A 24,758-nucleotide genomic window follows, 5' to 3' on the forward strand; every position below is an offset into this window, starting at 1 on the left:
CACACAGGGCAGATCGGGCCACAGGGGCTGTGTCTCCAGCCCACAGTCATGCCAGAAGCTGCAGAGTAGCGGTTCTCAACCTGTGACGTCTTTGGGGTCACATATCAGATATTACATTACCATTTATAACAGCGGCAAAATTATAGTCATGGAGGAGCGAAGAATAATTCTATGGTTGGGGCTCACTACACCACGAGGAACTGCACTGAAGGGTTGCAGTGTTAGGAAGGCTGAGAACCACTCCTGTAGTGGGATGCAGGACCCAGCAGGGTGGGTGCCCTATTGCCCCATTTTGCAGACGAGTCTTTTTCAGTACAGAGAATTTAAACAATTAGTTCAAAGTCACAGAGCTGGGAAGCGGCAGAGCTAGCACCTGGGACACTCCATGTTCTGAAGCTTGCCCTCCTGACCCCTGTATGTTATTTTTTCAGCTGTAAAAGCAAACTCGGAATCAGGCCTTAGACAGTGAGGGGAGGTTTAGACAGCTAAGGGGGAACCTGCAGGGATGCCTCTTCAGGCCCCTGAGAGTACGTGATGGCATCATCTCTGGGCCATCTTCCAGTCACTCCGTCTTTGTCCTAACACTGGCTCCCCCGCTGAGGTGGGAATGCTAACCCCATCCAAATTTGACCCATCCCGGAACAATGACAGCCACCCTAAGAGCACAGAAAGTCTCTTGTTGATCTGTTGGCGGGACAGTGCCACAGGCCACCCTCAGAAGTCCGAGGAATTCCCAAGGCTTTCTGGGAGTTTATTAGGCAGACCCGGATTCCCAGCTTCATTGCTGTATAGCAAAGATGAATAGGGGATTTGCTTTTTAAATGTACCACGTGTGTGTGTGTGTGCGCGTGTGTGCATGTGTGTACGTGTCCCATGGTCAGCGTGCGGCAGTCAAAGAACAATTCTGTAATCGGTTCTCTCCTTCCACCCTTCTGTAGGATCTGGGGATCAAATTCAGCTCTCCCAAGCCAAAACACTAGCCCACACCCTGAAATATTGTTGAAGAGATTTTCATTTAGACTTTGAACATAGAGGAAAAGTGACAAGGAGGCTTTAGGTAGAAAGGAGGCCATGTGGAGGCCATGAGTGTCACCTTCCCTCAAAGAATCACACTACTAGTGTCAAGAACACCTTGACGTTGCCTTGACGAGCTGTGCGAGCTTGGGCAAACTGCTTGCCCTGAGTTTCAGTGTCTGCATCCACTCTGTTGGATCCGGAGGAGCAAATGGGAGACGGCAAGCCAAGAGCCTTAGCGGTGCCTGGTTTAAAGTTAAGTACGCAATAAATGGCGCCACAGCAGCTACAGTGCTTCTAGGAGGCCCGAGAAAGTGGCATCAATTCCAGAAGCATGAGGCACACTTTGAGAGTTTTTCTCACATGCGGGCCACCATACATGATATTTTACGGACAGCATCATAGGCGGCCCCTGTGAGTCTTATATCAGCTGGATGCCAGTGGAAGCTCACTTTTACATTCAGGGACACAGCAGCACACAGAAAGATGTTTCCTGCTGGGGCCACAAGCTAGGGAGGGGCCGGGTGGTCTAGCTGCTGACCACCCTGTGACCGGCCTTTCTGAGGAGATGCTGAAGCTCTGGAAATGCAGACACAGCAGGCAGGACTCTGGGAGATTAGCGGGCAGGACGGACCAGGCTGGGTGAGCCCTGCCTGGTTAAAACAGACACAATTGATCAGTGTCCTCAGCTCCGGACAGCAGGCCACGCTGTGTCTGTTCTTGCTTCCTTGGGCCCCTGACACTTCCAGGCTGGGGTCAGCAGTGGAAACTCCTGAGTGATGGACTCTTGCATAGGTCTCACGGGTGGGAGAGATTACCCGGCTGGGTTCTGCAGACTCAGTCCAAGGGCAGGCATTGTTCTCAGGCTGAGCAGTTTCCGGGCACAGCCCCACCCACCCCCTCCCCAGCACAGGGCAGAGGGGCTGATGGCCACACACAGATGGGGATAGCAGTTCAGATGGGGGGGGATGGGCTGTGTGACGAAAATGAAAATTAATCACGGCTGGGGCTTTGCAGGGGTGGACTCGGTCAGCTCAACTCAGCTTTATTTTGATAAGAATCTGGAGTCCCAGGGTCTCTGAACTTGAACCTGTCTCTCTTGACTGAATCTCCCAGGAGCAGTGGGATCCTCCCATATGACCTACAGAGGTCTTCCCAAGGAGGGTGACTTCCTGCCCCATCCCCCACCTCACCTCGGGTCCTTCCCAGGAAGTCAGCAGTTATGCAAGCCAGGGTCCCCTTTCCATGACCCACAGGGACAGCCGGTTCTCTGGCAAAGGCAGCGTGTACATCTCAGGCCACACCTCCTCCTCCAGGCCGTGGATTCCAGCTCACCACAGTGCCGTGATAGTAGAAAGTTTCTCTTGTTATACTTGTATCTCTGTGCAGCTGTCAATCCATCTTTTTTTCCTACCTAGAACTCTCTACTAGGCTGTGAGGACTGTGGTGGACACAGGCTTTGCTCATCGCTCCAAGAAGAGCTGAAGATTAAGGGCTGTACATTGTGGGGCTTCAGGGAGCCAAAAGTAGGAGACGGGAATGCAACGAACTATGCATCGTGCAGCCGGGAGTCTGGGACAAAGCGCCACGGGCTTGTCTGTCTGCTCGAGATAGACTGAGCACCCTCAGTTGCAGTTGTATTCCCCGACCTTGAAAACACCCGAGAAAGTGAAAACCTAGATCTTTTGTACAAAACTCCGATTTCTAGATGTTGGTGCTGACTCAGCAACATCTGAGAGCCTTCTGCAAACCCAACAGAGCCGTGAGACCCAGCTGGTCTGCGGGTTCTAATTCTTAACACACGTTTGCTGTGGCCCTCTCAGATCCATGAATTCCAATCCCATGGCGGACAACTGCTGTCCTGGAGTGTTTGGCCAGCAGGTGCTGAATATGTGAATGAGCAATGGAAGTGTGGGGATGCGGGGCCCCGGTTTCTACCTCAACTACTTATCTGTGAAGAATAATGGTTGGTGCTTTCCTTGGGCACCATAACACCAGAGCCACATGGCCAAGCAAGTGGTCGGCAGGCTGGTCTGCTCTGGCTTGAAGTATTGCAGGGCTGTGCAGAGCAATTGGTTCTCAGCGAGGATTTTAGCTGCCTGCTGGCTGTGAGCACTTCTGCTGTTTTCCCAGTACTGGGGATTGGGGATTGAACTCAGGGGTTTGCATGCATGCTAGGCAAGGTCTCTACCACTGAGCTACACCCCTAGTCCCCATCCCCCCTCCCCAACACACACACACACACACACGCACACAGTTTTCTTTTTACTTTGGTTTTTCAAGACAGGGTTTCTTTCTATAGCCCTGGCTATCCTGGAACTCGCTCTGTAGACCAGGCTGGCCTCGAACTCAGAGAGCAGCCTACCTCTGCCGCCCAAATTCTGGGATTAAAGTTGTATGCTACCACCACCCAATTCTTTCTTTTTATGTTGGGACAGAGGCTCACTAAGTTGCCCAGGCTGGCTTTGAACTCCGACTGGCCTTGAACTTGTGGATTTTCTTAATGTTGTGCTTCATTTCTTTTCTGTCTCCTCTTTCCTCTTCCCCAACCCCTCATAGCCCAGACAGGCTTTGAACTCTCTATGTAGCTAAGGATGACCTTGAACTTCTGATGCTCCTGACTCTACCTCCCAAATGACGAATGACAGGCGTGTGCCACCATGCCAGTTATTTGTAGAGCTGGATTTCAAACCCAGGGCCTTGCTCATGCCAGGCAAGCATGCTACCAACTGAGTTACAATCCCCGTGAGAGAAAAAGATCATTCTTGACTGTCTCTCAGATAACTATATCTCAAGCAGCTGTGTAACATGCTCACGAGGCCATGGTCAAGGTGTGTACAACTGTGGCCAGGGAGCTCTAAAGAAAACAACCTCTGCCATTGAAGCCTGGCCCCCGCAATGGCCCCAGCAAACCTTCTGTGGCCAGGATGCCAGCTGCTTTGTGTGCTGCAGGAGGCAGGGCTCTTTCTATTACCCATTTTTGATCTTCAGAACGCGAACTTATCAAGTGTTTTAACTTACAAATGAAACCCCCAGACTCCATAGGAGAAGTAGCTCATCCAAGGTCAAATAAAAATGAATGATGGGTGTTGGAACCAATTGGAGTCCTGGCCTTCAGCTGCTTTTCCCTGCTAGAGCCTTCTGATTGGAGTTACTAAAAGCTGTGTCTTGAGGATCAGAGGATGGGCTTTTCACCTGTTGGCCCACTTGACTGCTGGGTATTAAAGCCTCCATTATGCTATGAAATAAAGGGCTTTGTACCAGTGATTAGACGTCCGTGTGTCTGTCTGTCTCTGTGTGTATTTGTGTATTTCAACCTCCAGCCCCTTGCCCGAAGCTTGCGAACTAGAGCGCAGACCGGGGCGCAGTGCGCTGCAGATGGGACTGAGATTTAAGTCTAGACCCAGGTGATGGCAAAGATCATCCTCATTCCATGCCTGCACATTGCCCAGAAAAAAAACAGAAGCCTTTCCTTCCTCACACCCAGGACAGTGTGCAGTAGCCATTGAGAAGAGTTCTGCTTCTGATTCATGCCAGTCTATTCTGGGATAGCAAATCCTGAGCACAATCCACTAGTCCCTATCCTGGGTTCCCTGAAGATATAACTAATCGATTTTGGCGCTGTTACTGAGACTTTGCCATAGCTAATCAATCAGAGTAGTTACACTCGATCTGCGTCTTAGGAAGCGTGTTCACATCTGAAGGGACAGCTTTGCCCAGGGTCTGGGGGCCAGTACAGGTGATTGTCTTTGAACCGAGAGGAGCTTAACCTATGGGAGAGGAGCCAGGGAAATTAATGCATGAAGTGGCACCCGAAGCAAGGTAGGCAGGGGCTGGATGTTGGTGGCATAGCTAGCTGTGTGACCTCCCCATAGCACCTTGGGGTGCAGAGCTCTGGAGTGACTGAGGAGCCAAGTAACTGAGTCTATCTGGGCTGAGAAGAGCAGAAATTGTTTGGGTCTTCCATTAGACTCTCCTTCTCTCCCTCCCTCCTCCTTCTTTCCCTCCCCCTCTCCTTTCCTCCTCCCTCCCTTCCAATTCTTTGTTTCCTGACATTTATTCATTGCTAAAGGAGCTCTTTAAAAACATTAAAGGCATCATTCCTGGTCCCATGCCCTGTTGCCACTAAACTATCTCCATTTTCTCTTCTCCCTCGGATGCTCAGGAATATTGTGGAATCAGTAGGAGCTTCTTTCTTTTTCCCCAAGGCAAACATTCCCCCCCGCCCCCATGCAGCTCTCATGGTTAGGAGCCCTGGATGCCAGAGACCAGGATTATACCCAGGACATGAGGACCATGGTGTCACAGCATCCAGGAGAACAAAGCTGTTCTGGTGGCTTCTACTCCTGTCAGACTGACTTAGGGAAAGATGCTGTTTGGAGGGGACCTGTATGGGAGGATGGTGGGGTGTGGTATCAGGTGTCAGTTCCCACCAATGGACTTTGCATCTGGACAGCCTGAGCCAGCTGCTCTAGAGGGCAGAGGCGTGGGAGTTGTGCATGGTGGAAGAGGCTGGGTGGTCTCTGCCCGAGGCACTAGGAAAGCACAATAAACACAGACCTAATGCAGACCCAGGCCTGACACGGCACCAGGATGGTAACGGTGACAGCTAGCCACATCTCCCTTGGGCTGAGCCTCACTCACCAGCTAGGAGCTAGGCCTGTAAGGTTTGGGCAGCCAGGCGAATTTCTCTCCCTACCCTGATGTTTCTAGGATGGGGTGGGTGATGAGGCTGCACTCTAAACTGAAGATGTCTGAGTTTGTTAAGGTTTAGCAGTTTCCTCTGAGGTTGACACATTCTACTCTACAGAAAAGCCCCATAAGCAGGAAGTTAAACAATTCAAAATAGCTTCAGGAAATCCCTAAAACTGACCAGATTCACTAGGCCCCTCCCTGCCAGAGCAACCAGTAAAAGCTGAGAGTCCATCTCAGGCTAAACCAAGCCATGCTGCAAAGAAGACTCTCAGACAAGCCAAGTTGCAAGAAGGCTCTGAAACCAGACCAACTGCCTGGAAGAAGTAGGAACCAGTAGAGCTGCCTACAAGAGGTTTAGAGCAGAGTCACTTGGAAAGGACAGCAGGGTCTCCAGGTTTCCCAGCTTCTGTGAACTATCACCCATGTTAGGGTGGGCCTTTGGTGATGCAGCTATTGTTGAATCATTTCTGCTCCTGTAAGTACCCCTCACCCATATTCCTGCAAGTAGCCCCACGCCCCCCAAAAAAACTCATTGCTTTACCAAGTTGGCTATTGATGGTGTCCATATTTTGGTCTGTGACGGGTTCTATTTCTGAGGTGAGAAGACGTGTGTGTTGCCATCTTCTCAGGGAAAAGTTTTTGTCACACAACACCAACTAAAGCCACTTAGCCTCTCTAATTGCCTAAGCCTACCATTTTCCTCCCTATCTTCAAAAGGGCTTTAGACAGCAGGTAGCTAGGCTCCCAGCATCAGGAGAGTAAGGGCCTAGTCCTCTAACAGTGGGTGACAGTTTAGAACTCAGCAAACATGGGTCCTGTTAGTTAAGTCCTGCCCTGACTAGACAGGCAGAGTTCTCCAAAGGCAGCTTCCTTCAAATAGGGGTCACTGCTAGAGAGACGCCAAGGCCAAAGACCCCATTTTGGACTTGTTCCATGGAGGAAAGAATGTGTTCATGGGGTGGCACTCCCTTGGGCAGTTTGCACACACATTCCAAGGTCTCTCATGAGGTCCTTAAGCGATATGTCCATATTCCCACCTGTGCCACTGGAGACAGACGGAGCAAGACTGAGAGCCATACTTCCTGAGACTCTCATTTGTCACAGCTGGGATTTGAACCCGGGTCCTGCCAACTGGGACGCTGCTGTCTGGGGTAGGCGCTACTTACAATGTATAGTCAGAGCTCCCAAAGAGCTTCAGCCTCACAGGGTCATGGATTAGCGCAGATTTCGCTTAAGGAGGGTTGGCATCTTTTTGTTCTTGAGCCAGGGTATCGTATAGCTGGTCTCAGGCTTGCTATGTGTCTAAGGGTGACCTTGAGCTTCTCATTGTCCAGGCTCCAACTCCTGGCGTGTGTCAACATGCCCATTTTATGTAGTGCTAGGGATCAAATCCAGGGCGTTATATGTGGGCAAATATTCTTGGGAAGGCAGACAGTCTTTCAGAGAGCCAAGGTCCAAAGGGACAGCCTTCTGCCTTACTCCACTGAGCCCATCCCATGGTCGTGGCCCAGTGACTGGTGACCAGTTGATGCTAATGTGTGTTCTAGTTACCAGCACTCCAGCTAATGGGAAGAGTGGTTAGTAAATCATCAAGCAAAACCAATCCACCCACTCTCCTGACCTCTGACCTCACCCAGGAGCTGGTTGTGGGACCACGGCTGTCCCAGGAGGCACTAGGGTAGAATGCATGTTTAAGGGAAGCTAAAATCAGCCAGGTAGTTCACCCAGAGCAAGGAGCCTGTAAGTCAGTCTGGAGCACTGACCCTCTAGCAGATGGGGGTCCCTTGGGGACTGTAGCCGCCAGCCTCCCTGGTGACAGGTTGAGGCATCCTGGGAAGACTGAGGGTGACATCACCCTTACCACAATAGGAGACTACAGTTGGCTTCTGAAGAAAGTGGGTTCCTTGACTACTAGGGTCAGAAAGTTGAGCAAAACTGGGGACAAGGGCTGGGCCAAGATCAAAAGATAGAAAGAAAAAGAGAAATAATATCCTTTTCATGTAATAAAAATAAATAATAATGGAACCTTGCTGTTGAGAGAGAAGAAAATCATGGCCCTCCCCAAAGACGGGGCTGGAGAGTACTGAGCTGGGTCCTGACCACAGACCTCGATGATAGGGGGACGGGGGGATGTGAGGTGACAGACGTGGTACTCAGTCCACAGACCTCATATGATGGGGGATGGGGAGATGTGGAGTGATAGAGTTGGCACTACAGCCAGAGGCTTCCTAAAGATCAGACAGGTGACTGAGGCATCTTGGGAGAGGTGGGAAGGAATCCAGAAGCGGACACTTTGTCCAGCCCTAAAGGGACAAGAGAGGAGCTAGGCCTGGGCACGGTTTTTCATTGGCTTGGGGTCAGGAAACTGCCCTTGATGGTATTCTCTCTCCCTGTGGGCCAACCCAACCCCAGCCCCCTGGAAGACCTTGGTGTTGAGATGCTCTTGAACTCTCTTTAGATTTCTTGCCTGACTTTGTGAAGCTACTGAGAATGCAAGCCATAAAAAAAAACAAAAACCTAAGATTTCTTTCTAGGTATTTATATGTATGTATGGGTGCATGAATTAGGAGGTCAGAGGACAACTTTTGGGAGTCAGTTCTCTCTTTCTCCATGAGTATGGGTCCCACAGATAAAAATCAGATCATCACATTGACCCAAAACACCTTTACCCACTGAGACATCCTGTTGGCCCCTCAAAGCCCTTAAAAATAGCCTTAATGTTTCCCTTTGGGCCTGGTAAATTGATTGAAAAATTTCTATTCCCCCCTTAGGTAGCAGGAAACATGGAGATGAGATGAAGCTGAGGCTGGGGTTGAGGTACCTTGGCTATCTGGGTACAGTGACCACTCTGGAAGCCCCATGGGGACACAGACACAGGAGTGAGAGCTAGCTGGAGGTGCCAGCCTGGGGCTGTACAAATGTCCACAGGACCCAGTAATCTGGAACTAGAAGGAGTGATGTCATGGCCCTCAGTTGTTCCTAAGGTGCCACCCTTGGTGAGGGAGGGTCGTTCCTCTACAGATGGTTTGCTTTAGTCTCCTAAAGGGTTGGGTGTGGGGCTGTCCTCTTCTGGTCCAGTGAAGCAGTCTAGTCCATTTGCCTGAACTGTGTGGGGAGGACCCTGGTTAGGTGACAGCTGAGGGGATGGAGTATCAGTCACCAGGCCTATTGTCTGGTCCCTCTCTTCTCCCTCAGAGCGATTTCCCTCTAGCTCTGAGCACTGGCTTTGCTTCCTATTGGGCTCCACCCCAGCCTGCGTGGGTCCAGGCTGGCTGAAGCAATGGCGATGATTTGCTTCAAGTCTTTAGCTTTCTTTATTCATGGACAACTTCAGCCGCATTACCGTGTGACACCCCCTCTTCTAGGAAACCTTGGACTCCACCCCTTTTCTTCCCCAGAACCTTCCAGTGACAGCTGGTTCGCCAACTTGAGCAAATGACCAAGAAACCCTCCGGTCAGACAACCCCACCATAGATGCCCAGGCACTGTTGAAAAGCGAATAAGAATGGAGCTGGGAGGAAAAGAGCTGCCTCCTGCCCATCTTCCAAGCACACAGGGTCCCAAGCTCCCCTGGGCTAGGGTCCAGCACTCAGAGAGAGTGACCCGAGTCTCTCTCTACTTCCTCCCTGTGGGCCAGTCCCATCCCCCTTGAAGACCTTGTTGTTGAGATGATCTTGAACTCTCTTTAGATTTCTTGCCCGACTTTGTGAAGCCTGCCATGTTTTTATCAGTCACAGATGGAAAGGGGAAAGGGAGAGGGACCAAAGCCGCCTTCCCTGCTGCCTGGGCGGGGCCCTGTCCCTGTCTCCTAGGGCTCCTGATGCTTGAGCCAGCGAGCGCCTGTCTCCCAAGCTGAGATCCTGCAGAGCACAGACCTGTTATTTATTGGGAGGCTTAGGGCCAGGACAAGGGCTGGAGGCTACAGAGGATTCTCGCCTGTGAGGAAGGAAGAGAGAAAGGGCAGAATGAGGGAGGAGAGGGGTGAGGAGGGGGAGAGGAAGAGGGAGAGGGAGAGGGAGAGAGAGAGAGGAGAGAGAGAGAGAGAGAGAGAGAGAGAGAGAGAGAGAGAGAGAGAAGCAGAAGACAGAAGGAAGGAAATACACAACTGTGTTGGGGAACTGCCATGTATATGTCCCCCAAACAAGGTGCTTTTAGGGAGACATCATTTAATAGACCACGGTTAGTGGCAGAACTGTGAGCAGTGCGGGGCTGTGTTTTGGAGACAGGATGGATGATGCTCAGCAGCAAGAAAGCCCAGGCCTGATTCTTAGGGCTGAACTTATATACACAGATGAGTGCTGATCCTCCCCCTACTCCCTCCCACCACCCAAGCTCCCCTCCCCCACCCCCCCCCCACCCCCCACCCCCCCATCCCCCCACCCCCGGCTTCTGGTCTTGGTTTTCTCCTTCATGCAGTGGAGCCAAGAATTCCTTTCTCTTAGGGTCTTTCCTAAGACTAAGCATGTGCCTGCAAAGTAGATGGTGGCTGCAAGGAAGAGGAGAGGATGAGGATAAGGATGACAGAGAGGACAGGCGGAAGGAGGGGAAGAAGGGAGAAGAAGGAAAAGGGAGGAGGGGGAGGAGAAGAAAGGAGAGGGAGGAGAAGGAAGGAGGGAAGAAGAAAGAAGGGAGGAGGAAAAAGGGAGAAGGGAGGAGAAGAATAGAGGAAGGAGGAGAAGGGAGGAGGAAGAAGAAGGGAGGAGGGAGGAGAGGGAGGCAGGGGAGAGGGAGGAGGGAAGGGAGGAGGAAGGAAAAGAAGGGAGGAGGGAGAAGGGAGGAGGGAGGAGAAGAAGGGAGGAGAGGAAGGGAAGAGGGGGGAGAAGAAGGGAGAAGGGCACAGATCCCAGAGGCAATGCTATGGAGAGGATGGGAAAATGGCAAAGGTTAGATGCATTGGAGCTGGAGAATTTCCCCACTTGGTCCCCAGGCTCAGGCCACCTTCAGCATCCTACAGGCACCCTGGGGTGGCCCCACCTGAGGACGACTGAGGCTGAAACAGGCCTCTCTGAACAGTCAACGTTGTTTCTGCTGCCTCTGCCCCCAAAGCCTTCATTTTGGGGTTCACCAGAACACATTGCACAGAGGAGCCTCCTGAGGAAAAGCTCTGTGTGCCTGCCCCAGGGGTGGGAGTGGGGGTACTGAGTCCTCTCCAGGGACTCCTGCAAATCAGAAAAAGGGCCCTGCGTCTTTAAGGAGGCGCCAGTTGGGAGTGCAGAAGAGAGGAAGGTTAAGACATTAGCGGGTGCTAACAAATTTAGGATGTGGAAGGAGTCGCTTCTTGGCTGTCCATCAAAGGAAGGATTGAATGTCCCTGAGTGTGGAGAGAGCAGGGCAGAAGGAGATGGGGGAGGGGTGCAGGAGGGTGCCATCAGACCAGGCAGGCTCACTCCCTGGGCAAGCCTTCCCCAGGTGTTGTGGGTGCAACAAGTTGGTGTGTAAGTGTGGCAGACCAGAGGCTGTAGGTCCCAGCACTGGCAGCCCCATGGCCTGTGTGTCACCACTCCTCCCCCATGCCCCATCCCCAGCTCAGGTTCTGTCCAAGCAGCTGGCTGAAAAGTGATCCTGGAGGAAGAGGCCCTTCCTGTTGATTAGGAACCCTGGGACAGTGTCCCTGAGCCCCCTCCAGGCCCACCAGACCCCTCCTCATTCAGGCTCCTGTCCTGGAGCCACTCGGCTCCTTGTCACCTACAACGGGGCAGCTCTTAACCTAGGTCTCTGTGAAATCCAGGGAGACCTGCACAGCTACCTAGAGAGAGACACAAACCGTGCCAGGAGCCTCCTACAAGGTTATTTCCGGCAAGGGCTGAAAGGAGGGAGGGCATGGGGGAGCCGTATCAGGTCCAGGAACAGTTCATTCATCCTTCCCTGGGGCGGGGAGACAGCGGTACTATCCTAGTCCCTGCCCTCAGATCCCCGTCTAGTGGGGGGGAAGAGAGATGAGAACAGAGACACCCTCAAACAGCGCACACATACAACAGCAGCTTTTGGAATACGATAGGCCAGTTCTCTCAATGGCTGGCTAAATGCAGAGTTCCAGGCCCAGCCTTGGGGTGCGTAGGGCCAACCTGGGGACTACACACCTATAATTCTAAGAACAGCGTGGGCTGTGGTTAGAGCAAGTGTGAGGGCAGGAGTCAACACCTAAGGCAGATGGCTGCTTCAGAGGAAGGAGGCAGGCAGGAGGCTGTGCGAGGAGGCTTGGGAGTGTGTGCTTGTCCCTCAGAGTCCCACTCGGGGAGTGAGGAGGGCTTGCTTGAATGACTTTGCAGTATGGAAAGCCTGTCCGGTTTGCCCAGTGGGGATGCTGGAGCAGCAGTGATGAGGGGGTAGTTCGGGGGGGGGGGTTAGGAGGGAGGAGGGACAGGAAAGCAGACATGGAGATGGCAAGGAAGAGGGTGGAATGCCAAGGACAGAGAGCCTGGCAGGGGTGGAGGCAGAGGAAGAGGAAGAACAATTTTAGGATGTGTCTGGAGATGCTATGCTAGGTAACAGTGAGTGCCTGACTGGGGACATACAAGGGGCAGCTGGTTCAAGAGGAACACAATGTATTTTCTTTGTAGGTTCTATGGCTATCCTGATGGGAGGTGGACAACCAGACCCACAGATCTGGAAGGCACGGAAGAAAAAAAAAGTGATCCCAAATTGAGGAGACTGTAACTTTAAGTCTGTGGATGTCCAGAGTTTGATAAAGAACATCCAAGTGGGACACATCCCCAGGGATGAGTGGCAGTGGCCTTCCTACACACAGTGCATCTGAAATTTGAGACTTCATTTTTCTCCATCCTATTAATTAAAAAAATGCTGATCACAAGTCATCAAATTGATTTCACAAGCCGCTAGGTTGTGACCCAAAACTGAAAAATACTGATCTCCATGGAAACGGGAGTCCCAGGGGCAGAGGCAATGAGTTCACTAAGAAGAGGGTGTAAGAGGCAAATGGGGCTCTGGGAACCCCAACACTTAAGGCCCTGGTCAGAGATACAGAGGCCGAGACACCTGAGAAGGGGGGGCATGAAAAAGTCCCACAGTATCCATCTCCAGCAAGCGGGATGCTTTAGAAGGAAAGATGAACACCTGTGGAGAGCCCTGCAGGGGACCTGGAGGTCAGTGGGGGTGTGACCTAGCGGTCACAGACACCCAGAACTCTCGACCCAGGAAGGATCTGCATAAATAGAGGCCTCAGAGGTCCCCTGGGACGTGCAGCAAAAGGACAACTAAGTCCCACATCAGTATGAGTTTTACCCAAGGAAACCCAGGACTCAATTGCTCACCCATGTCCCCTTGTCCCCTAGCCTGTGAGGACCTGCCATACTGCTCCTTCTCCTCAAAGTTCAAGTCTCTAAGGGTTAGGGTGAGAAATATGTTCCTCTCTCATGCTCAAGTTGCCTAGCTTTAAACAGGACAAATGTCAAGGCTCAAGGAGGGCCTGTCACCTCAGCAGAGTTGCTTGACACATACTGGAGACCTACTGTGAGCTAGGCCTGCAAGGTAGGGGATTTAACCTCTGGAGGTAGGAGGTGGAGACTATACCCCCTGGAAAGGAAGTGTGTTAGTCCCACAGAACAGAAATGAGTGTCACAGTGAGCTAGGACATTGTGTCAGGAGCCTGCAACACAGGGTCTATGGGGAGTGACAGCCTTGTGACTGAGTGGACCTGTGCAATGGTGAAGATTAGGGATGTTATCCTGGGCGGGGTGTGTGTGTGTGTGAAGAACTAGAGAAAAGAGGTGTGTGATGGCTCAGAGGCACCCAAAGACCCGGCAGCAGCCTGTTCTGCAAACAGATACGCTTCCAACCCAGGCATGACCATCATGTATGACTTCTCCATCCTCCACGGATGTCTATCCATGTGGACCACAAGCTATGGAAGTCGGGGCTGCACACAGAGCCTGAAGTCTGACCAACATGGCATTCTCTAAGAAAGGATCCCCAGGAACTCTGGGGCTCTCCTGGAGAAAATGCTCAGTATCTTCCACTGGATACTCATACTGCAGAGAGAGGCTGGGGGGTACATGTCAGAAACCATGGAAATATAAAGTATATGGCACTGACAATTCAGATGTCAACCTATCAGGGGGGTGACTCTCTGATGGAGGTTAGTCCTGTCCAGGCAAGGCCTGCAGGACCATCAACTCTGGAGACTGTTGATCACTTTTGCTAAAGCAGCTTGGTGTCTCCCCAATACCTGCACTGTAGTGTGTAATCTCATGTGATGTGCATATGTAATCTCAAGACTGCATCTCAGTTTTATGGGCACATATATCTGTGGGTGGTCAGAAAGATGACTTTTCATTAAATGATTTTGATATATAGAATATGCTTTATAACTAGATCTATCTGTCCCACAAGGACTGTAGACACTTAAAAGCCTGCTTTGTTCCTTTGGCTCAGACTAACTGCACACAATTAGTCCACTTTCATCTCAGAGCAAGTTCAAACTAGGCTAAAGGCTCTTTGTAAATAGAGCATATGTTTAAAACCTTACAGTTATGCACAAGGTCAGAGTCACAAATGTCCAACCAAGGTTGCAATACAAAGTACCCTAAGGAAAGCATGCCATTTCTTCACCTGCCAAGTCAGCTGACAACAGGCCTATGTCTCAAAGTTTGTCACTGGGCCCCTCACCCCTCTCTGGTCATAGTCTTATTCCTACGGAGCCTTGTGTCGCCATGGCAAAGGCTCAACTCCTTATCACTTACACTAGGAATGTGCTTTTGACCAATGAGAGGTAACTCTTAAAATTTTTTATTGCTTCAAAGCTCCTGTAAGGACAGTGCTTTTCGGCTAGAAGAGAAGAAGCTAGGAGGAATTAGAACTAGGACAGGAGAATTAGGATAGGGGTAAAAGAATAAAGAGACTTGCTCAGAACAGCACATGTGAAGAGAGTTCATTCGCCCTAAGAAAAGAGTTCCTTTTGCTTGCTGTAGCATCCAGTATGAACCCTGAAGAGGACCTTGGGGCTGGACCCCAAAGGACCTTGTTAGGTTTAGACTCATCACTAGTTACGTTTAGGCTCTAAACACATTTGGTGTGTTAGCAAGTCTTTCTGTTGAACTAGGAGTTTAACTTAGAGATTGCAGGTGTGTTGCTTCCACACCTGTCTATTGTAATGCTTGATGGTGACACTAATTGATATTAAATAAAGCTTAAATTGGGCATGGTGGCACATACCTATAATTTCAGAACTAGGGAGGCCAAGGCAGGAGGATCTCAAGTTCAAGACCAGCTTGGGCTACATACTACAACTCTGTCTCAAAAATCAATAAATAGCCACATGTGGATATAGTTCATAGGGATCTTTCAGTACAGATGAAGACTCATCTCAACAAGTGAAGAAACTAGGAAGTGATAAATCTAAGACTGTCTGGTATCGATCTACCCCTCAAGCCCCACCTCCTTTTCTTGCCTAGAGATTGTATGTGGAGCAAGAAGGGACCGAACATCATAACCAGCTACATATAGTGTGGGCAGGCAGTCAAACACTGACCACATGAACAGTGTGAAGATACCTGTCCTCTGGACCTCCCTAGACGCCTATTCTGCTGCCACACTGGGGGCTGCAGGAGACAACACCTTCCAACGCAGACATGCTAGGAGCCACTATTTCTTCACGGGTGTTTGATCCTAGGCTTAGCTCTGGAGAGCATAAACATTTCACTCACTGAACTGCTACAAGGGTTTAATTTGGCTGCGTCCTGGCACCAGTTTCCACACACGTGGATCCCAGGCATACAAGGGTCACTGCTCTGCCATTAATTCTACCATGGAGTCCCAGCAAGGCCCATCTGAACCCCATCTCACCCATGCATCAGAGCCCAGCAAATGCGGTAGGAAGCCCAGCTCTCTGCTTCCAAAGGGATAGTCCCTGAATGCTGGGATCTTACCCAGGGAGTTCTGAGGCTGCTTTGGACACCTAGCCTGCCTTGATTAGAGAGAGGTGTCATGGAGCCACGCAAAATAGCATTCAAATCTGTTCCCACTTTCCACTGGGGGAGAATGTCAGGTCAGAATGGTCCATGAGCATGGGCAGAGCAGTATCCAGGCTTGGAGAGGTCATTGCTGGGCAGGGATCCAGTGTAACAGAGCATCAGTATTCTACAGGGGCTAGGCATCAGCACTGGGATGGCTTGGGGTCTGGTCCCTGCACTGAGTAGAAATTAGTCCCAACTTTCACACCAATGCAGCCAGGCAATGGCCCTGCCCAGCATCCCTCAGTGGCTCCCTATTGTTCTTAGGATAGAGTTCCACATATCCCAGCTGTCGCTCACCTTCTGAATGTCAACCAATGTCTCTCTTCCTAAGCTGCCGACTCCAGCCACTGTTCTCTCTCTGTTCCTCATCCACCCCACTCTCTTATCAGCCTCGGGGTCTTTGAAGGTTCCATACCCTCCTCTCTTTGCCTCAGTAGCTCCTATCTCCATCTCAGAGCTCTGTGCAAGGGCTTCTCTCTCTCTCTCCTCTCTCTCTCTCTCTGAGGTTGTTGTTTCTTGTGACACCACGCAATTCTTTAGTCACCGCTGTGGGTCACTGTTGCCATCGATGGCAGATCCTCCCTTGCTAAGTCCTGAGAGGGGAAAAAATTCTGTCCCTAATGCTGCGACCCTCTAATACATGTTGTGGTGATCCTCAACCATAAAATTGTTTTTGTTGCTACTTCCTAACTTTTTATGTAATTTCATAATGTAAATATCTGAGTTTTCTAAGGGTCTTAGGTGACCCCTGTGAAAGGGTCGTTCGACACCCCCCAAAGAACCCACAGATTGAGAACCACTGCCCTAGAGTTCCAAGCCTAGGGTGCTTGGTGATACGTGATATCGAATGCTCATATGAAGGAATTAAAGATGTCACTGAGATGGGATGAAAGTTAAGACATTTTCTGGGCCTGGTCACCTTGAACTTGGAGAGAGCCTACACCAGGCCAAGTATAAGAGAAGACTGGGCACTGCCTGTCACTGTCCAGCAGGAAGCATAACACAAGCGTGCCACTTTGGCACTGCTGTGCTCAGAGATGCTCTGGACGGTTTTTAACAGTGAGTGACCTAAAGCTGGGGAAGTGCCCCTGGACTGGGAGGCAGGGGCCACCGCCACCTAGAGTATTTCATCTGTGACCCAGCCTGAAGGGTGAACAGAGCTCATGGCTAACAGTTGTACCTGGAGAAGAGAGGAGTGGGTGCAAAGGCCTCAGGGGTGGAGGCCAGCTATCTTAGTCCTGTGATGGTTGGACTGGTAGCTAGATTAGCGAGGTAGGGTCACACAGGGCTGCCATGTCTGGGTTAAAAAGTTCTGGTGCCACTGTGGGGTTTCAGCAGCGGGACGACACAGGATGAAGCATGGAGGGGAATGCTTCCCGTGGCAGTCTGGGCCCCTTCCAGCTCTGGCGCCTGGGGTCTGGGAGCCCAGGCTGGGCTAGGATAGGAAGGTTCCCTCCTCACTGCCAGCAGAGGCCCCAGGAGACTGATTTTCCTACTTGACGTCAACTGAAAGGTCGCAGAAATCCCAGTTTTCCTCTCAGGGGCCCTTTAGGGCCCTTCTTTCTGTCCCCTTACCCAGGTCCTGTAGCTATTCCATGAGGCTCACAGACATGACCACCGCTGGAGTCTCTTGAGGTCCAGAGACACCGTGAGAAGCAAAGCTTCTCAATGTGTCCTCACCTCACCTCACTCAGATTTCAAAGGGGGCCTCATCCTAGTATCTGGGGGTTGGGTGGAGGAAGGGCAGCCTGCGCTGTCTGCCAGGGTGGGAAGGGGATCTCAGGCCAGCTGGCTCCAGCAGCCCCCTCAGTCCTCCAGATAACAACCCCCCTGGGACTGCACACAGGCAGCCAGCGCTCTCTCCCTGGCCTGATCTTTGGCACCTAAGCCAGTATGTGCTGATGACCTGGAAGTAAACCAGAGTGTTCAGGCTCTGACTTCTTCCTCTAGCAAAGGATTCCACAGCGGAGGGATACAGCCTGCCAGGCCCTGGTCACTCCCATGCTGCTTGGCTGATCCTCTGTCTTCTTCATCCGACCACGTCCAGTTTCATTCCCGCCTGAAAACCTGCTCCGGCAGGTGAGATGGCTCCTCAGCCACACTCCCTCAAGCTCCACCCCGAGTGCCCCCATCCTCATTTACACTCTGTCCACCCAAGGGTGCAAGTCTGCAGGCTCTGATCTGTCTGTTTCCCTGTGTCTCATTCCCCAGCTAGCTGTCTACAAGGCCTGCCAAATGCCATCTGAAACCAAGCCAAGGTGTTCACCATGCTTCCTCTATCTCCTTCATTTCCCACCTGGACAACCACAGGAGACTTTTCTCTCCACTCTGCTCATGCCAAAGCAACAAGGAACAGAATCAGAGCCCGTGGCTGTTCCCATCTCCCCTGACCACTGTGAAACCTTACAGAGCCTTCCAAGTTCACTGAAGGAGACATTTCCAAAATCTACAGACCTGAGCCCCCATTGGCCATGGCTGAGCTGGCCCCACCACCTCTGTGAACCCCCCAGAATTCCTCACCCCCACACCATTCCTTTTAATAGGACCACTCAGACCTTCCTTTTCTTCTTCAGACACAAGGTAATTCCTGCCCCGGGGTCTTTGCCCAAGCTGTTTCTGCTTATCAAAGGGTCAGATCGATTTTTGCCTGAGCTGTTTCTGCTGACCAAAGGTCCAGATAGATTCGGTTACCTGACACATTTGACTGATACCATTACAGCGGCCTACGCCATGCTCTGCCCAAGCACTTCTCACAACCTGAGAATCGACTGTTAACTCTTGGGGTAGCTGGCTCAGTCATCAGTCCAAATGCCCCCTTCCTGTGGATGTCTCTGAACACGGTCCAGCATAGCTAGCACTGCCCTGCAAGTGGCCCTGCTGGAATTTTTCCCCTTGATCCAGTTGCAAACTTAAATACATACAATGTTTATTAGCCAACCATAGTCCAACAAAGCTGGGGGAAGAGGTGGACACCTTAAGGGATCTCCTTGGCTAATCTTCTTAAATAGTCAGTGTTATTTTCCTCTTTCCTCCCAGTCATCCCCATCCCTCTCCCCCTACCATCTTTCCCCCCTCCGAAAGGATCTTGTCGCTTAGGCTGACCTCAAAATCATTACGTAGCTCTGGAAAATCTTGAATTTCTGATCCTCTTGCTAGGATTCTAAGCACGCACCCTCTCGCTCAGTTTCTGCAGTGCTGGGAATCAAACCCAGGACTCCATGTCGGGAAGGCAAGCAGTCTGCCAACGGGGCTCTGTGTCACTGTCCTCTCCCCACCCTGCACAGCCCCTTCTTCGGTTTTGCATTTATTTCGTTTGTCTCTCCAGCTAGATGTGGCAGTTCCATAGGGAAAGATGCGCTCATCGGGTTGGTCCTTGGGACCCTGGAGCCCGGAGCCCCCTCATGGCAGGTGTTGACAGGTATTTGTTGAGCCTGTGAGTGAGCAGTCACCTGCTCTGGGACGCTGCTGTGGCCAGAACTCTCAAAACACCACAGCTGCCGCGTAGAGACTACAGGATATAATTGGTGAGGCATTTCCGGTGGCCACTGCTCAGAGGCCCAGTGGGGATGGGTTTCTAGAAGGCACGGGACAGGCCCTGTCCATCACCTGGTAAATAACAGCTGGCTCATCTGCCGCAATCCATTTCAGATCTTTCAGAGGTGCTTAACCCTTGTGAACTCACTGGCTGGGGCTGACAGAGCCCACTTCACAAACGTGGGAGTCGGGTGTTGGCAACGGGAGGTCACACAGTGCTGATGAGAGCCAGGCTAAGCCCTGTCTCACAGTGTGGACTTGAAGCCTTTGCCGCAGGCACACCCTGTTCGGGGATTGGCAGGTTCTGTGCATACGGCCACCCTCACTACAACTGACTGGCAGCTAAGAGGCTCGCCTGTTCACACAGAATGTTCTGGAAGGCCAGTCCTCAGAGTCGAAGTGTGTCAGAGGCATAGGAGGGAGGCAGTGAGAGTGTGGGTAGAAGCTTGAGCTGGGGTTCAGGAGAGCTCAGTGCCATTTACCTAGTACCTCCCGTGTGCCAGACTGACTGTTCTTGCCCCACTTTACAGTTGAGAAAGTTGAGGCCCAAGAGACTAACTCACCTGTTCATGGTAGGACAACTCTGGTAAAGTCTCTTAGCCTTTACCTGGGTTTAGTCCCTACCAGATCCAACCAGGCCTGCCTAGCTCAGACAGAGCGTGATGAGGAAGGCAGCAAGCTGGTTCTAGAGGACCCTGTGACATAAAGAAGGGGCCTCTTAGATGACTGGAAAAGGGGCAGGTACCTCCCTGCCCAGGCCAGTGTGGGTGGAGGGTTCAGGGGAGACCAACTCCCAGGGCCTCAGCTCTGTAATGAGCTGGCAAGGTGCACATGCAATCACACTGGCCACCAGCAGAGGCTATGAGGAAGCCCTGATGGCTGAACACTTGAGATGAGAGGTTGGTGAGGGTTGTGACTAGGAGTGGGGATGACGGGGGCAGTTCCTGGGCAGAGTTGAGGGCTATGCCCATGTGCTAGATGTGGCCTGCCTCATGGTCCCTTGTAACTCTCTGAGCATAGGCCCCTGGACCCATAGGGACCCTGGACCTTTAGTGTCACTGTGGGAACCTTCTCTGAGGACCCTTCAGGGCAGAGCTGGCTATGACCAGCAAGCTGGTCACCTCTGAATCAGAGCAGGGAGCTGCTAGCCTCCACAGCCTGTCTTGAGCACTGTGGCTCCTGAGGACAGATGTGGTCCAGGGCCCCTGGTCATGAAATTGTTTGAGGACCAATTAGGTGAATGAATAAGGGAATCCGTGGGTCCTGGGCTGTCAGAAACCTCTGCCTTGGACCTTACTTCTCTCCCGGAACAGGATGTCTCCAGCCAGCTCCCAAGATGGACCCTGTCTGTTCCCCCAACTAAGCAGTGAAGCTGGGAGCCAGCAAGCTAGTGGTTCCTGGAAGGTCTTATATTTCCTAAGGCTATTGGCTCAGGGCTGTCCTCTCACCCCTCCCATACCTCTGCCTTGAATTCTACATTCCTAACCCTATTGTCTCTGAGTATCTGGTACCCCACGCATCCTGGATCCACTCTCTACCCACAGGCAGGCCTAAGTAATTTGCCAGTGTTACCCACAGGCAGCTTAGCACCCTAAGAGTCCATGTCTAAGTCTGGGAGTCCAGCCATGCACTCCTGTATTGTCCGGATAGTTGGGGTGAGCGGGTAGCAGGAGGGAAGTCGAGCTGCTGTGGCTATCCTTTCTACCCTCACACTGCAGAGCCTAAGAGGAAGGTTTCCTGCATGAGATCCAGCTGTCAGGCATTTTCTCAATTAGTGATCAATGGAGGAGGGCCCAGCCCATGATGGTGGTACCATCCCTGGGTTGGTGGACCTGGGTTCTATAAGAAAGTAGATCAGAGGAAGCAAGTCAGTAAGCAGCCCTCCTCCATGGCCTCTGCATCAGCTAATGCCATCATCAGAGCTGCCAGCTATACCTTGAGGGCTGATGGGAAATATCTCCGAGGTGGTGATCCTGAGCGGGAGAAGATAGCCGAGGCAGAAGGGAGCCCATCTTGGGGGCCTGCTGAATCCAGGCAGGGTTTGTCCCCTGCATAATCGTCACCAACCCAGAGCTGGAAGTGGAATTCAAGTCCCCAAACCGACACATCATAGCTGTTGGAGGATGCCAAGGGAGTATTTATCAATAATATCCACTAATCAGGGGTATTAAACAATCCCACTGTTTCATCTGGAAATAATCCAGCTAGCCAAAAAGGCTTAATTCATGTCAACAAAGTACTGACACCTGCTACAACATGGAAAAACCTGGAAAATGGTACATCAAATCCACAGTGGCAAAAAGGAGGCTGGGCGGATCTAGGGCTGGGAGAGGGGTGAGGTACTGAAGAAAAAAGGGTTCCAGGTTTCTTTTTGAGGTGATAACAATGTCCTAAAACTCGGCAATGATACAAAAAAACTGTTGCATTGCACAATTTAGATGGAGGGAATACTCATGTGGGTTGTATTTCAGTCAACTCGCTGCAAATTTGGGGGACAGCTCTGGTATATTCAGCACCCAGCTAAATAGGAATCCAACCACCCGAGCACCCCGAGGTCTCCACCATGTCCCCACTCCCCACCGAGTCTGAGGCTTATCATGCCACGCATTTATTCTATTATTTTATTTTTGAGACTGGGTCTCCCCAAGTTGTATAGGTTGGCTTTAAGTTCACTTTGTGGCCCAGAAAGGCTTCGAATTTGTAATCCTTCTGCCTCTGCCTTCTGTGTCCTAGGATTACAGGCATCGTAAGTCACAACACTGAGCTACCATGCAAGTTTTGACATGTAAGTTTTTACATATTTACGACATATGCCTATAAGCAGTGTGCTGTTTCTAACTCTATATAAATAACTAGTATTATAAACCCCTTGCCATTGCTTTTCCTCCATTGTCTAAGATCCTGTCTTGGACTCCATCAGCTCTGGTGCTAGCTGACTCGTGTTCCTGGTGCATGCTATTTCATTAATGCCATTGTTACACTGTAATGCCCATGGCATCCCTGACCACTCTCTTGTCAGATCGTAGCCTCCCTGCGCCCTCCTTTACCTTGCAGCAGGCTCACACTGCCCATCCATCCTCTCACCTCATATACATGCACACTTTTTCCTGTGGTGCCTCGGTGGACAACAGCTGCCACACGCATGCACACTTCTCTAGGCTTTGTCTAAGAGGGGAGCCACTCTGTCAGGTAAGCTTTCCCTTCGCCAAGTGCTGCCAAGCTGGGGTTCACCATCACCCACCCTTCATATATATGTAAAGATACCAAAATCCTGAGACAGAAAGCCACCTGAGTCCCTCAGGGTCTGAAACAAGCTTTTTGGGCTCCCCCCCCAAACCTAGAATTTTCTATTTCCTTATTTTTATTTCCTTACAAATCTCCGTGACCACCCTGGTGGACGTTATCAGAGCTGCTCTAGGAGAAACACATTATCAGCATCGTTTGGGGGTCTGGAAATGCTTTCAGGAGGAAATGGGAAAGAAATATGCCTCAGAGGATTCCCCCAGGGGTCCTAAAACACAGGCCAAGGGCAGGAGAAAAGACTCATTTCCAGGAGCAGACACAGCACTCTTGCAGCTAGGCAACACCTGGCCACTCAACAGCTGTGGGCGGCTGGGGCTCTCCCACGCTGCTCACCTGACTTTCCTTCCCACGAGCAGCCCAGAGCGGCTTCTGCACCACAAAGCCCTGTCCACACTAATAACTTTTCTCCCTTCTAGTGAGATCTCAGGGCCCAAAGGGCTGGGATTGACAAGGAAACATCTGGACTCTGCACCTGTTTTCTGGGCTGTTCTTCTCTAAGCCCCAGGATCCCTGATCCAGGTGGCCAGGGCTACACAGACTTTCCACTCCCAGAGTGGACAGGTCACCAGCAAAACAGATGTCCCCGAGAGCCTGCTGGGAACAAGTGAAGGAAGGTGAGGGTGCTGGGGGTTTTGTCTCCATCCTAAGGGCCGGGGGAGGGGGGCTGCTGAAGCGCTAGGTTAGTGAGGGCTGCACATCCACTTTACAAACACCACCTGGCTTCTGTGTGAATGGTTCAAAGTGGCCAAGTAAGTAGGTTCCTGTAGTCCACGAGATAACACATGGGGACAGTCAGGGCAAAGCAATGCCTGTGGATAGGGCGAGATCAACCATGGGACCAATGGTTCTTTTTCCTTTGAGATAGTGTCTCACTTTATAGCTCAGGCTAGCCTAGAGCTCACTATTAGCTAGTCTTCAACATGCAGCAATCCTCCTGTTCCCACCTCCCTGTGCCAGGGTTATAGGGTTACAGTCATGGACCACCATGCCCACCTTCAGGGACCCTTGTGACTGATGGGGTATGAGGGGAAAGATGGCATCACGGAACCCTACCCAGGGCTTGCAGTGAGATGGCTCAGCAGACTCATTGAAGGTACTGATCATGTCCGCTGACCTGTGCCTGGATCTTCAGGACCCACGTGATGGAGGGAGAGAACTGACTTCTGCAAATCGTCCTCTGACTTCCACGTGTCGTCACGGCATGTGCATGCACGCACACACACACACAATTTTAAAACTCTGCTTAGGTACTGGGTAGCTTTCAGAATTTTGAGAAGGCACAGTGCGGGGGAAGATGCTGGCTGCAGTTGTGCATCCATCCCTGTAGAAGGATGGCCCGTGAGACACATCTATAAGGGACTGAGGAGGCCACCAGCACGATTGTAGGCGGAGCATTCTCCCTTGCTGGGAAGCCACCAAGGGGCTCCCACTTTATCATCCCCATGCTGATGTTGCTCTCAAGCATCTACAGTACCCACAGCGGCCAGCTCATGGGCTAATGACTGTAGCCTAGGAGAAACCACAGCAGGCGTGAGCCTCTGGGTCCGCTTGCACTTCATATGTGAAACTCATAACTAGGAGGTGTCGCCTGGATTATATGTTGGGCATGTATCAGGTGCGCTCTCAACATGATCACATAGCAGAACTAAGGGGCATGGCAAAAGTGGGAGGCGATGGGTGGAAGGTCCTGCAGGGGTGATACGGCAGGGTGGGAGGGTTGAAGAGTCAGAAGCAGGGGCGAGGGTGATACATGGACCAGCAGGTCCTGTCCAGGGAGCAGCAGGAGATGGGCATAGATCAGGCTAGAGAGAGAAAGGAGGCGTGGCATTGCCCTGTGAGTCCAGGGGAGCCACAGATGGTGTTGGAGCAGAGGAGAGTGCAGTGGGCAAAGCTAAGGAGCCAGGGAAGCTGCTACTGCCGCTGTGGGGCTGAACCTGGCTGTAAGGGCGTTCAGGAGAGAGGAGTGACGAAGCTGACACAATTGGTGGAGGAGCAACCTTCATGCCTAGCAGAAATGGGGTGAGTCTGAACATCGATGACATCAGCAACGTGTTATGCAGTATGCCTTACTAGCTGACCATGGGGAGCCGCTTCAAGGACTAGCCACAGATGACTCAGAAGGAACCTGGCGATTATTCGCAGGTTCAACAGAGTTTTGGAACGCCCAGAAGAACAGTATCTCTCTCGTCTGAATAACCCCCCTGCAATAACCGTCCACTCTGCAATTCTCTTCAGCCACGG

Source organism: Chionomys nivalis, chromosome 19 (assembly GCF_950005125.1).
Source record: "Chionomys nivalis chromosome 19, mChiNiv1.1, whole genome shotgun sequence".
Taxonomy (NCBI): Eukaryota; Metazoa; Chordata; class Mammalia; order Rodentia; family Cricetidae; genus Chionomys; species Chionomys nivalis.